Raw genomic sequence first — 13562 nt, forward strand, 5'->3', positions numbered from 1 at the left:
CCAGGTTGGCAGGAGGGGGCAGTTGGGGGCAACCTGGCCAGCAGCAGGGGCCAGTTAGGGACAACCAGGCAGGCAGGCAGGTGAACGGTTAGGAGTCAGCAGTCCTGGATTGTGAGGGGGATGTCTGACTACCAGTTTAGGTCCGATCCCTTGGAAATCCCCCATTGGGTCCTGGATTGGAGAGGGTTCAGGCTGGGCTGAGGGCACCCCCTCTCCGAGCAAATTTCATGCACCAGGCCTCTAGTAAAAAGTATTCTTGAGATAAAGCCAGTCAACAAAAATATGTTTTGAAATTTATACCACATTAGGTACATTTTTAAAATTTCTTTCTTTAACATGTATACATTCTGATTAGAAAAATGATATGAAATTGATTCATGAAACATATAGGTAAGGAAATAAATTTATTGAAAAAACACATTTACATCAACAATATATATTTTTTATATTTTTAAAAATAAATCTTTATTGTTCAGATTATTACAGGTGTTCCTCTTTTTTTCCCCCCCATAGCTCCCCTCCACATGATTCCCCACCCCACCCCATGCTCTTACCCCCAACCACTGTCTTCATCCATAGGTGTAAAATTTTTGTCCAATCTCTTCCCACACCCCTCACACCCCCTTCCCCCTGAGAATTGTCCGTCCACTCCCTTTCTATGTCCCTGATTCTATTATATTCATCAGTCCATTCTGTTCATCAGATTTTTTATTCACTTGATTTTTAGATTCACTTATTGGTAGGTATGTATTTGATGTCATTTTGTTGTTCATAATTTTTATCTTTACCTTTTTCTTCTTCTTCCTCTTCTTAAAGAATACCCTTCAGCATTTCATGTAATCCTGGTTTGGTGGTGATGAACTACTTTATCTTTTTCTTGTCTGTGAAGCTCTTTATCTGACCTTCAATTCTGAATGATAGCTTTGCTGGGTAGAGTAATCTTGGTTGTAGGTTCTTACTGTTCATCACTTTGAATATTTCTTGCCACTCCCTTCTGGCCTGCATAGTTTCTGTTGAAAAATCAGCTGACAGTCGTATGGGTACTCCATTGTAGGTAACTGTTTTTCTCTTGCTGCTTTCAATATTCTCTCTTTGTCTTTTGCCCTTGGCATTTTAATTATAATGTGTCTTGGTGTGGTCCTCTTTGGATTCCTCTTGTTTGGGGTTCTGTGTTCTTCCTAAACTTGTAAGTCTATTTCTTTCACCAGGTAGGGAAAGTTTTCTGTCATTATTTCTTCTAATAGGTTTTCAATATTTTGCTCTCTCTCTTCTTCTGGCACCCCAGAAATTCAGATGTTGGTACGCTTAAAGTTGTCCCAAAGGCTCCTTACACTATTTTCATATTTTTGGATTCTTTTTTCTTTTTGTTTATCTGGTTGGGTGTTTTTTGTTTCCTCATATTTCAGATCTTTGGTTTGATTCTTGGAGTACGTTGATCTACAGTTGAGTTTCTATATATTCTTTATTTCAGACAGTGTATGCTTAATTTCTGACTGGTCCTTTTCCATTTTTTGAGGATTCTCATTAGGGTTTTTGAAGGTCTCACTAAGCTCCTCGGAAGTCTCATCAAGTTTCTCAGCAGTTTTTAGAAGATTCTTGAGTAACCTTATAAATGTGGTTTTGAACTCTATGTCGTCCAGTAGTTTGCTTTCCTCCATTTCTTTCATTTGTGACATGTTTCTTTGTCTCCACATTTTGGCTGCTTCCCTGTGTTTATGGAGTGGCTTTGTGTGGTAGGTGACCTATAGGGGCCGGTAGCTTAGCCTCCCCAATCACCTGAGATGGACACTCTTGGTACACCCTTTTGTGGGCTGAGTGCAAAGTCTCTGGGAGGAACTGACCTCCAGGCCAATTGGCTGTGAGGACCTGCTGTGTCTATAATGGAAGAACTGCTGTGCTGGAGACACGCTTATGGTGCAGGACTTGTTTCAGTGGGGCTTTGATGCTCATTGAGTCTGCCTCTTGAATGTGTCACTTATGGATGTGAGGAGTTGAAATCTGGTGTCTCACACTGACCACTAGGTACACTAGCTTCTGGATCTCCAATGGGGTGCAAGTCAGCTACTGTCTGAGGCCACCCAGAAGGAGCTATAGTGAGAACTAGTTTTTTCCTCTTTGCTTGGGGTTTGGAGGTTTGGGAGCTGTCTGACCAGGGCTGCAAGTTTGCTAGGTTAAGCTGCGATAAGGCAGGTCATGTATATGCAAAAGCCGCTTATTGGAGCTTGGATGGGTTTGTAGGTTGTACAGGGCAGGGTCTCAGGGTGTCACTAGGCTAGGGCGTGGCAAACAGCAATGGCTGCCAGTCAGCCATCTCTGTGTCTCAGACCGCGTCCCCTTATCCCGTGCCCCAGTGCAGTAAATAATTATTCCTGCATGCAGCTCAGCAAGCAAGCCACCCTCACTTTTGACATGATGGCAGACAGTCCAGCTTCTCCCCATAGGAGTTTGGGTCCCCTGACTCTCCCCAGGAACTGGATTTCAGAGTAATCGGGAGCTTGTCTCCCTTCGGGTTGAAAAAAGCAATGCCCACTGCCAGCCTGGATCGTGCACCTCTGTACCTCAGCTTTTCAGCACTTGTGCACGTCTCAATGCTCTTTTGTCTTTCCTTCTAGTTGTAGAACTTCCACTCAGCCAGCTTTCCCGTGGTTCTGGGTGATAGACATTTTGTCTTTTAGTTGTAGTTTTGAAATTATTGTGCGAGGCAGCAGTTTAGCTGTTTACCTATGCCGCCATCTTGGATCCTCTCTCCTCAACAATATCTTTTAAAATGCTAAACAAGCAAACTGTTTGAGCCCTTCACATGACATATATCTACACACACACACACACACACACACACACACACACACACACACAGAGCATCTTTACAGGAGACCAAACTATTTTTTTGTCATAAATTACCTTTTTTTTTTATAAAGGAAATCTATATACCTATTCAAAATACATGTTTTTATTGTTTTGGCTCTCTTCTTTGGAACCATGTAGGAAAATGTATAAGGACAAGCAAAAACCTTCCATAATAAATAAATATGTACTAAATTCTAAGCACTTGTACTTATTATATTCTGATTTGCTCCTTAGCAATTGAGATTCTCAAGCATAATAGTAGACAGTCTAGATCTAAAGTACATGTGTCTGGGTTCCCTTTTAAACTTAGTCATACCTCTGATGTGAATTGGGCAAGGAAAGTAACTCATTTTACTTAGGAAAGGGGTAGTCTAAGGAGCAAATGAGATATGACATAATGCACTTTGTTCCAACACAGTAATTAAGAAATATGTGCAATCCTTGGTATTAAAGCTAAAAATAAAAGAACAATATGTAAGATATAGTATAGTTTATTTCATGTTTAAAATTTATCTATTTTTATTGTTACTTTTAGACCCCCATCTAAATTAAATTAATTCATTGGGTTATTTTTTATAGTAACTTTGATAATTTTATAATAGCTTTTATTAGTAAATGAAACATAAATTTATGTTTTTTATTGTATTAGTGCAGAAAAACTATAGTTTAAATCTACATAATGTTTTTTGGGTTTGGGTTTGTTTTTGTTTTTTGTTTTTTTTTTTGTTTTTATTGATTATTTCATCTGTTCTCCTTTTCCTACTCTATGAAAATTCACTAATTTTTTGGAAAAAATGTCAAATTGTTTTTTCCTAATTATGCAGTACCAATCCTATAAGACTGTAACCATTGTTGAGCAGAATAAATTTTCAATTCTATAACACTAAATACTATTATGATCTTATAAATCTATTTAAATCTTGGTTTTTAACTGCCATATTTACTTTTTTGTTCTGTCATAATACATTTAATTTTTGTTTTACATTTTTATCAGTTTATGTATACACTTATTTGTTTTCTAAAAAACTTTACCTTCTCATTTATATTCTCACCTTGGTGCCCTGATTAATGGTGTGCTCCTTGGTAATTTGTATTGAGACTTCACACTTCTCTGTTTATTTCTACAGGATATCATGATGCCCTATGTTTCTAAAAGAAAAGTTCCTGCATATGGTGAGTCTTTAGTAATGTTTTAAATGTATATATCTGATGTTGTAAAATAGAAGTACTGATTGGAGGAGTAAATGGACTTCTGTGGATCTTTGCGATATTTTCTAAGAATGAAATAATTTTGTGAAGTTTACTGATTCAGTTGAAGTGAAATCCGTGAATCAGTCATAAAAACTATATATTATGTAGTATTTGCAATGAATGCACTGACCAATTTCAAGTTTAAAAAAAAAGAATCAGAAATGTGGTGCATTTGTTTAGAATTGTGTAGGATGTGTTAGATAAATCAATCAATACCTAATTACTAGTCTACAGCCTTCTCTGCTCTAATGCTCAGGCTTTCACAGAGATGTACCACCTGCTGTGTGACCTCATGTATTTCTTCTGTCAACACTCTTAAAGGGACTGCTCAGAACCTGGCAATAACTCCATTATTCCAAGAGAAATAATTTTCTAAGAGACTTATTTACACACATGTCCAAGAAAATATACAAAGCCAAAGAAATTCATGAGCAAATAAATGTACAAGGTCAAAAATATCCTAATCTATATACAGTAAGTGAAATGCAGTTGTTTAAAAGCATTTCCTTCTTACTATAATTAATGGAGAAATGTATGGATATTGGTTATAATGTACACTTCTATGACTATAGACTACCTATGACTATATGTAGGCGGTTAATGGGTTGAAAACCAGTTCTAACTATTATATTTGCTCAAACCTCAGTGTGATAGTCACATGCACTGAGGAATCTCAGTGGTCCTCTTGGTGATTCCACCAAAATACAATTTAAAAAAAATTAAGATTTTATATTATGTTATTTATGCACTGTCACCTGTAACAAGAAAGGCCAAGTCCTGAGCTCTGAGTAAAAGTCAAGTGTTCATAGTCTATGGACTTTAAACAAAATAAATATGTATCCAGAACATTTAATTACAATAAAGCATTTTCCTTTTCTTTGAAATTCCAAAATATGTAAGTGATTCATCCAAAGCATTTTTTTTTGGAGGGGAGAATAAAAGAATGCATCATAGGAACATTTTTTTCTCTTAAAATATATTTTAAATTTTTTCAAATTAATATTATGAAGATGTATTACATGCAAAAATTGTGGATCTGAATATACTACATGTAGATCTTATATTCAAATCTCAAGAAAACGATTTCTAATTTTAAAAGCTTCCCTGAAAATGAAGGTGCATTCTGACTGATAGATGATACAGTGACATTCAGTATCACTGTTCTATATTATATCTTCAAAATGCCATTCGTTTCTACATTTTGTTTAATGTTTAATCTATTTTATTTGCATGTCCTTTACTACTGGAAGAAGTTTGTCCTTCTTAGCAGTGATTACAATTTTTATAATATAACTTTTGTCATTAATTGCTTCAAATATTTATTGGATTACATTAATTTGGATTTCTAAAGTTAGTTTTTTTCAGTCATATAACATCATTTTCAGTTCAGTCCATTGCAGCCTGCTTGATGCATGCTGTGTCCTTTCACTAGAAAGTCTGCATAGTCAGGCATTATTGAGAGTAATAATGGAAATACTCCCTGAACTTTCATTCTGTTTAGTATGGCAATATTTACCTGGCGAGTTACCTCTGAATATCCTCTTGTGGTGCAGATCGTTCCCTAAAAGCATATTGCCTTTTTTGTTTGTTTTGTTTTATTTTACTTCTTTTTTAGTGAAAAGAGATTTAACCAAACCCAGAATTTAATTACTTGCAGAAAATGAGGAAACTGCTTTTTTGCTGCTCTGAAATTTTGTATCTCAGTGTGTGAACTGAAGTGGAGATTGAATTCCTCAGCTTCCATTCATTACAGTTTTCAGGATCCTCAGACTTTGATCTCATGTCATTTTGGTGGAACACAGTGAAATGAGCTCTGTCTGCTCCCTGCCTTGATTAATTTTGATATTTATATGTAATGGGTAGATATTTTATTGGAACTGACCTACAAAACCATGCCAGCCCTATAAGCCAATGTACCAAGGTAAACTCCTCCTCTGAACTATTACTATACCATACATATCTACAATCATTTTTTTAAGACAAAAAGAGTGCTTGCCTATTCCAGGGTATACTAATTGAGAACCATCTTCCACTATCTCTTAGCGGTTTTTAAAGTTACCAGCTATTATTGTATATAATTAATATTTAAAAGGGAGTCCGTGGTCATATGAAGATAATGTTTCTGATTATGATAGCCAATACTTTTATAGAACATGCAAATATGTATGTGTATTAGAATGGCTTGTACTTCTTTAATACAGTGTTTTAGATTCTTTGGACTGCTATTAACAAAATATCAGAGACTAGATAGCTTATAGGCAATAGGAACTTATTTCTAATAATCCTGGAGGCTACAAAGTCCAAGATCAGGGCAACTTCATGGTTGGATGAGGGCCCTTTGCCTGGTTCATAGCTGGCATCTTTTCAACGTATTTTTACATGGCTGAAGGAACTAAGGAGTTCTGTGGATCTCTTCTCTAATTCTATCCTTAAGGTCCCCACTCTCATGACCAAATCACCACCCAAAGACCTCACCTCTAACACCGTCACATTGAGTGTTAGGATTATGTGAGTTTTGGGGGGGTTGCTAATTTCAGAACAATAGCAATAGGCATATCCTTTTTATAAGATTATTTACATATTATAGACTAGTGGCCCAGTGCACAAAATTTGTGCACTTGGGGGGGGGTGTCCCTCAGCCTGGCCTGCACCCTCTCCAATCTTGGACCCCTTGGGAGATGTCCACAGGGATCGGGCCTAAACCGGCAGTCGGACATCCCTCTTGCAATCCGGGACCTCTGGCTCCTAACCGCTCACCTGCCTGCCTGCCTGATCACCCCTAACCACTCTGCCTGCTGGTCTGCTCGCCCCAAACTGCCCCCTCCACAGGCCTTCTCACTCCCAACTGCCCGCCCCCCCGCTGGCCTGATTGTCCCCAATTGCCCCACACTGCCGGCCTGCTTGCCCCCAACTGCCTCCCTGCCAGCCTGATCACCCCCAACTGCCCTCCCCTCCTGGCCTGATCACCCCTAACCACCTTTGCCTCAGCCCTGCCACCATGGCTTTGTCCAGAAGGACGTTCAGAAGGTCTCCCAGAAGGTCTCCTGGTCTAATTAGCATATTACCCTTTTATTAGTATAGATAAATACATATATGTATATTTTATACATATTTTATATACATAAAAATCTATGAGGGCATGAGTGGGGGGGTGGGGGCAATGGGGGAATAAGGACACATATGTAATATCTTAATCAATAAAGAGAAAAAATAAAATACTGCAAAAAAACTATTTTATATACTTATATGTAGACATACATTTATGTGTATATGTATATATAATATATGTGTAATTATATATATATATAGTAGAGGCCCGGTGCATGGATTTGTGCACTGGTGGGGAGCGTGGCCTGTGGGGATTGGCCCACTGTGGGAGTGCCGCTCATCCTGGTCAGCCAAACAGCTGTGGACCCACCCTCTAAGCGGCTGCTCCAGCTGTGGGAGCGCCACTCATCCCAGTCAGCCAAGCATCGCTCCCACTGTAGGAGTGCACTGACCACCAGGGGGCAACTCCTTCATTGAGTATCTGCCACTTGGTGGTCAGTGTACGTCATAGTGACTGGTCGACCGGTCGTTTTGGTCATTCCACCATTCGGTCACTGGTCTTTTATATATATAGATGCCCTGACAGAATGCCCGAATGTGTATTATGTGTGTGCATGTATGTGTGTGTATGCATGCACATGCCAGCATGTGCTCTTGTATATGATTAATCTGCTTGTTGCAAGGTGTGTGCATAAATAAAGATTATATTTTTTGTTATTACTTTTTGTACACCAAATATAATTTTGTCTTTTTCTGTTATTATGGTTTGTGCACCAAATAGAATTTTCTCTCAACAACTATAAAACTTTTATCTTTCTTCATAAATATGTTTCTCTGAATTATAAATATAACATGCTTCCTGTTGGTATAAAACTGAAGCCATGATATTTTAAGTATTGAATACTCAAAGGCTTTTTTCTTTTAAAGATGATGATTTAATGGCCTCTTTTTGTATTTGCTGTCAGTCAATTTAATGTTCCACTAATTACAATAAAATATATCCTAAATATAATTGTCAATCCTGATATATTTAATGCTTGCTCACTCCCATGCCTCTCTCCTAATGGCAGTCATCTGCATGTCATCAGGATTAGGCAGAGAAGACACACCTGTAATATGAATTTTGTTTCAAAGATGAGTTCTCTTTTGTTTTTTTAAAATGTATCTTTATTATTGAAAGTATTATAGATATTTCCTTTATTTTCCCCATTGACCCTCTTGACCCCGCACCTGCCCCTCCCAGGCCTTCACCACTCTATTGCCTGTGTCCATGGGCTTTGAGCTCTTACTGGGATTTTGTCACTCAAAGGCTTTTTAAATCATATTTCGTTTGGATGGTAGAAGTTGATTTAACACTTCATAGGATCATATTTCTGGATTTTCTCTATTCCTGGAATTTCTGCTTGAAGACTACTTAATTATTCCTTTGTTCATCTCCTTCATATAATATCCTGCTAAAAGCAGCTAACAGGACACAGCACATGCTATCAGCCTGACTCTTCCTTGTGACTTCACCTGGCACATCAGACATAGTTGCACAAGAATCTTGCCTCAAGAAATTCCAGGCAACTGTTTAGCAAATGTTTTTCCACAGCAAATCACAGCTCTCTAGTCTTCTTACCTTTGGTCTCTGTTGCCTTACTGTGTGTCATTTGACTATACTCCAAGGACATATATTTAATGTAGATTTGATGCCAATACTTCTACTTAATAACATAGTTTTGTATTAGGACAGAGTACTTGTAACATACAACTCCAAAATAAAAGTGATTTAAAGCAATAGAAATATACCCCTGTCATAATGATTCAAGGAGTGTTTTACAGGCAGCTTCTCAACCATTGATTCAGGAAGAAATCCTCCCTTCAATATTCTCTAAAACCGGGGATACCTCTTTCTCTCTCTCCCTGCAGATGGGGCAAGAGAGTGAGGACACTATGGGAAAGATTTGCATGGGGCACACCTGGGAGGTGCACCTACCTCTCGGACATGCATTCTGTTGGCCAGAACTCAGGGAGTTGGCCACGACGCCCAGTGAGGTGGTCTACAACGTGTGGTTCAGCTGTATCCAAGGAAAAAGGAAAACACACAGATGTTGGTGAACATAGTCTCTAATGCAGATTTTCTAAGAATAAGTGGCCCAAAGAGGCCACATTCTCTACAATATCTTAGTGCCAACTGGGAATATAGAATCACTTACCATAGCTCATAAAAAGGGACTATATTGTAAGGTGCTATGATTATTACAGTGAACACAATTTGACAATTTTTTTTTACAAAACTTACAGTTGAAAAATCATTAGAAATTAAATCTTAAGTTGTATGCAATATTTCAGGTTACATGATCACGTCATTGCCTGCTCTGCCTGTATGTTTAGTTCTCCTGGCCAGTTTATTTAGCTTTATTTTGCAAATAGACTCTTAATAAATCAGCATTTTATAGAGTATGGCTGCTGAGACAACAAAGGTCTCTGTGCAGAGAGGCATTATACTTATCCTATATAATAAAGAGGTAATATGCAAATTGACCATCACTCCAACACACAAGATGGCCGCCCTTCTGTGGTCAAAGATGGCCGCCCCCATGTGGACACAAGATGGCCACCACAAGATGGCCGGCAGGGGAGGGCAGTTAAGGGGTGATTGGGCCGGCAGGGGAGGGCAGTTGGGAGGGACCAAGCCTGAAAAGGAGGGCAGTTGGGGGCTACCAGGCCTGCAGGAGAGGGCAGTTGGGGGCAACCAGGCCTGCAGGGCAGAGCATTTGGGGACAATCAGGCCTGCAAGGGAGGGCAGTTGGGAGGGACCAACCCTGAAAGGGAGGTTAGTTGGGGGGGCAGCCCTTCAGGGGAGGGCAGTTGGGGGCGACCAGGATGACAGGGGAGACAGTTAGGGCAACCAGACTGGCAAGGGAGGGCAGTTAGGGGTGACCAGACTGGCAGGGGAGGACAGTTAGGGGCATTCAGGCCAGCAGGGGAGCAGTTAGGCATTGATCAGGTTGGCAGGGGAGTAGTAAGGGAGTGATCAGGTAGGCATGCAGATGCCGTTAGGGGTGATCAGGCAAGCAGGCAGGTGAGCAGTTAGGAGCCAGTGGTCCCGAATTGTCAGAGGGATGTCCAACTGCCGGATTAGGCCTGATCCCTGCGATCAGACCTAAACGGACAGTTGGACATCCCTCGAGGGGTCCCAGATTGGAGAGGGTGCAGGCTGGGCTAAGGGACACCCTCCCCCCTGCCCCTGTGCACGAATTTTGTGCAGCGGGCCTCTCATATTCTGTATATTCACTCGTGAATATATATGTAACACACAAGCCTAGCATTGCAAAAAAATTATTCTAAATATTCCTATCAGATATTATCAAATTATTATATATGCATACTATTATCCAATATAATAAAGAGTTAATATGCAAATTGACCCCCACACCATCACAAGATGGCTGTGCCCACAGCAGAGGTGGGGTTCCCATAACAATCCGTAATGAGCGATCAGCAGGGACCTGAGGCTGCATGGCGCTGGGCTGGGGTGGAGGATCTGAGGCTGCACACCCCTCCTGGCGGGGCTTGACGGGGGACCTCAGTCCATGCCTGCCGCCCAGTGGGTCTTGATGGGGGACCTCAGTCCATGTCCCCTGACTAGCGCCACTTGACAGAGGACCTCAGGCCGCACCCCCTGCCCTGGTGCCAGGCCAGGGGACCTCAATCAATGCTCCCTGCCTGGCTTGGCTTGATGGGGTCCTCAAGGCATGACCCCCTTCGTGGCCGGACCAGGGGACCTGAGGCTGCGCCCCCTGCCAGGCAGGGCTTGATGGGGGTGGGGCCGGCTGGGTCTGAATCTTGCCCAATGGGGGTGGGGCCAGCCAGGTCTGGGTCTCACACAATTTCGAGGTGTGTGCGGGTGGGCAGGGACTTGACTCTGGGTCCCGTGTCATGCCCCAGACTCTGACAGGAGAGACCATTGGGCTGTGAAAATCCTCTCTGTCCCTCTCTGGGCTCAGGCGGTGAGAGTTTCTTTTTCTCTACCTTTTTTTTTTCTTTCATTCTTCTCTCAACAGACTGAATTTATAAACTTCAGCTTTTATTGCATATGGTCAAACATACTTTCCATTTTTTTATAGTATGGCAACTCTCAATTATAATAATGATCCTATTAGTATATTTTCTTGATTTTTTAAAAATTATATCTCTGTTACTAAGAAATCCGGGATTCTAAAGTCAAAATTTCAAAGTATATGCATAAAAATATAATGTTATGACACAATCGTTTTAGCATATTCATGTTTGTAGGTGAGCTGCTATGGGTCATGTGTACAAATGTGATCCAGTTATCTGTATCTAGGAGGGTGAAGGAAAATGCTCAAAAGTGAATACTCATCATGCACTATAATCACACTTCATGCCAGAGTTAATTAGCTTTTAGCTTTCTAATTGCTGTGTAACATATTATCACAAACTAGTTGACTTAAAACAACACAAATTTATTACCTCACAGTTCTATAGTTTAGAAGTCCAGGCCGGGCTCAGGAACATTTCTGCTCAATATTTCATAAAGCTGAAATATGAATGTGGGCTAGCTACATTTGCATCTGGAACTGTGGGTCTTTCCCAAGATCACACAGATTATTGGCAGATTATTCAAAATTAGCTTTACTTTGTCCCTTTCTGCATTTTTATATGATTAATGATTTATTATTTCATATTCTTAACCTCTCAAACCCATGTTTTAGTGAAAAGTAGTTTAACCAGACAAGTTGGATCAAAACAGATCAATTTTGAATGAATGATGGATGTGAAAAGCAATGATATAAGTAGTAATACAAATTTGAACATGGTTTTTTAAACTCCATGTTATTTAACTTATAAAGCAAAATTAAAACTTTTAAAATATTTTCTATGTTCAATTTTTGATTATGTAATTTTTGCTTTAGTTTACTTTTTTAAATAATTGCTGTGCCTATAAGTCTTCATTCTGGCTTTAAAATATTAACTTGATATTGCAATTTTCTGTTTTGCATAGCCTCCCTTTTAGAAATATCCTCGTAAAGAATTAATAATGACAAAATAATACAAACTATGGGAACTTTCCTATTAAACTATTATTTTCTTTCCTTTTAGCAATTTTCTTTTTTTTCTTGTAGGTTTACAGGAATGTTTTTAAAATAAAATACTTAAGTTGGAAAAAAAGGGCAAGAAACATTTTGAATTTTTAAATTAGTCTATTAGGATATTTTGTTATAAAACTTTATCTTCTAAACCTAAGTTAACAAGGAGTCCAAGCACTAACATTGATGAACAACTTCCAGATCATGGCAACAAAGCCATCTAAATGAAATTATAATATAAAAATCACAAGTAATTGTTTTAATTCACTATAAAAGTAGCTACTGAATAAAAGTAACAAATTGAAGTTTAGGGATGTTCATCCCCTTTGGTCAAATAGTGTCCAAACAACTTTGGCAAACATCACTTTATTTATAAAACACCCTAACAAACTTTTATTAAAAAACTTCTTTATGATGAAGGCAGTAGTTTTAATAACCTGTTGGTCTTACCAGAATATTGCTTGTAGGAGCTAGTACTTTGGGCTTCACAATAGTTCTAAAACTCAATACAAATGTGAACAAATTCTGAAATGATTTTAGTGACTTTTGCTTTTAATGTAAATGTTACCAAAATATAATCACTGACATCATATTGCTAAAAAGTATCCACTTTTGCTCCATGGAATCACATTAATGCTTTATGTTCTTAGTTGACTTGTACTTGCAAAATGCATTTCGAGAAATAAATCGATATTAGCATACAGATAGAATTGAATATTATGTCAATAGTGATTGACAAAGTTGATATGTTGCTGTTTGCCTCATTTCAGATTAGTTTTTTTTTTTTTTCTTGAAGGCAGAAAATGCAAAGTAGCATTTCAATTTTCCAATCCATTTAAACTGAGAAGAAAGTAATAATCTAGAGGAAAAATATTAAAAGGCTTTGCGGCTACGATGTGATTGACATACAGCTAAAGTATGTTTCCATTGTAAAGTCAGGCCAGTATCAATAAAACTGTGTTGACTCAGTTGGTATCCTCAGGCTCCCTTTGCCCACATATAATTGATTTTAAAGCTATGAGTACAAAAGGAAAAATAACACTTTGTTATGTCTATATGGAGTTCCACTGCCATAGCCCTATTGTTTTATTTGAAATGTGTTTGGAGGGAAATGAAAATGTTACCTAAAGCAAGTATAACTAATTTTTCTTAAGCATTTCTCATAATAGAAAATAAACTTTGAAGCTTTGTATATCATTTTAATATAGAAAAAGAATATTTATATATGTACATGTATAATGAAATGATAAATAATATATTATAAAAATGGAATGTTAGCCAAACGCAGTTTTAGACACTAGGAAATGAATTATAAATATT

The sequence above is a fragment of the Eptesicus fuscus genome, chromosome 8 (assembly GCF_027574615.1).
Source record: "Eptesicus fuscus isolate TK198812 chromosome 8, DD_ASM_mEF_20220401, whole genome shotgun sequence".
NCBI classification, from domain to species: domain Eukaryota; kingdom Metazoa; phylum Chordata; class Mammalia; order Chiroptera; family Vespertilionidae; genus Eptesicus; species Eptesicus fuscus.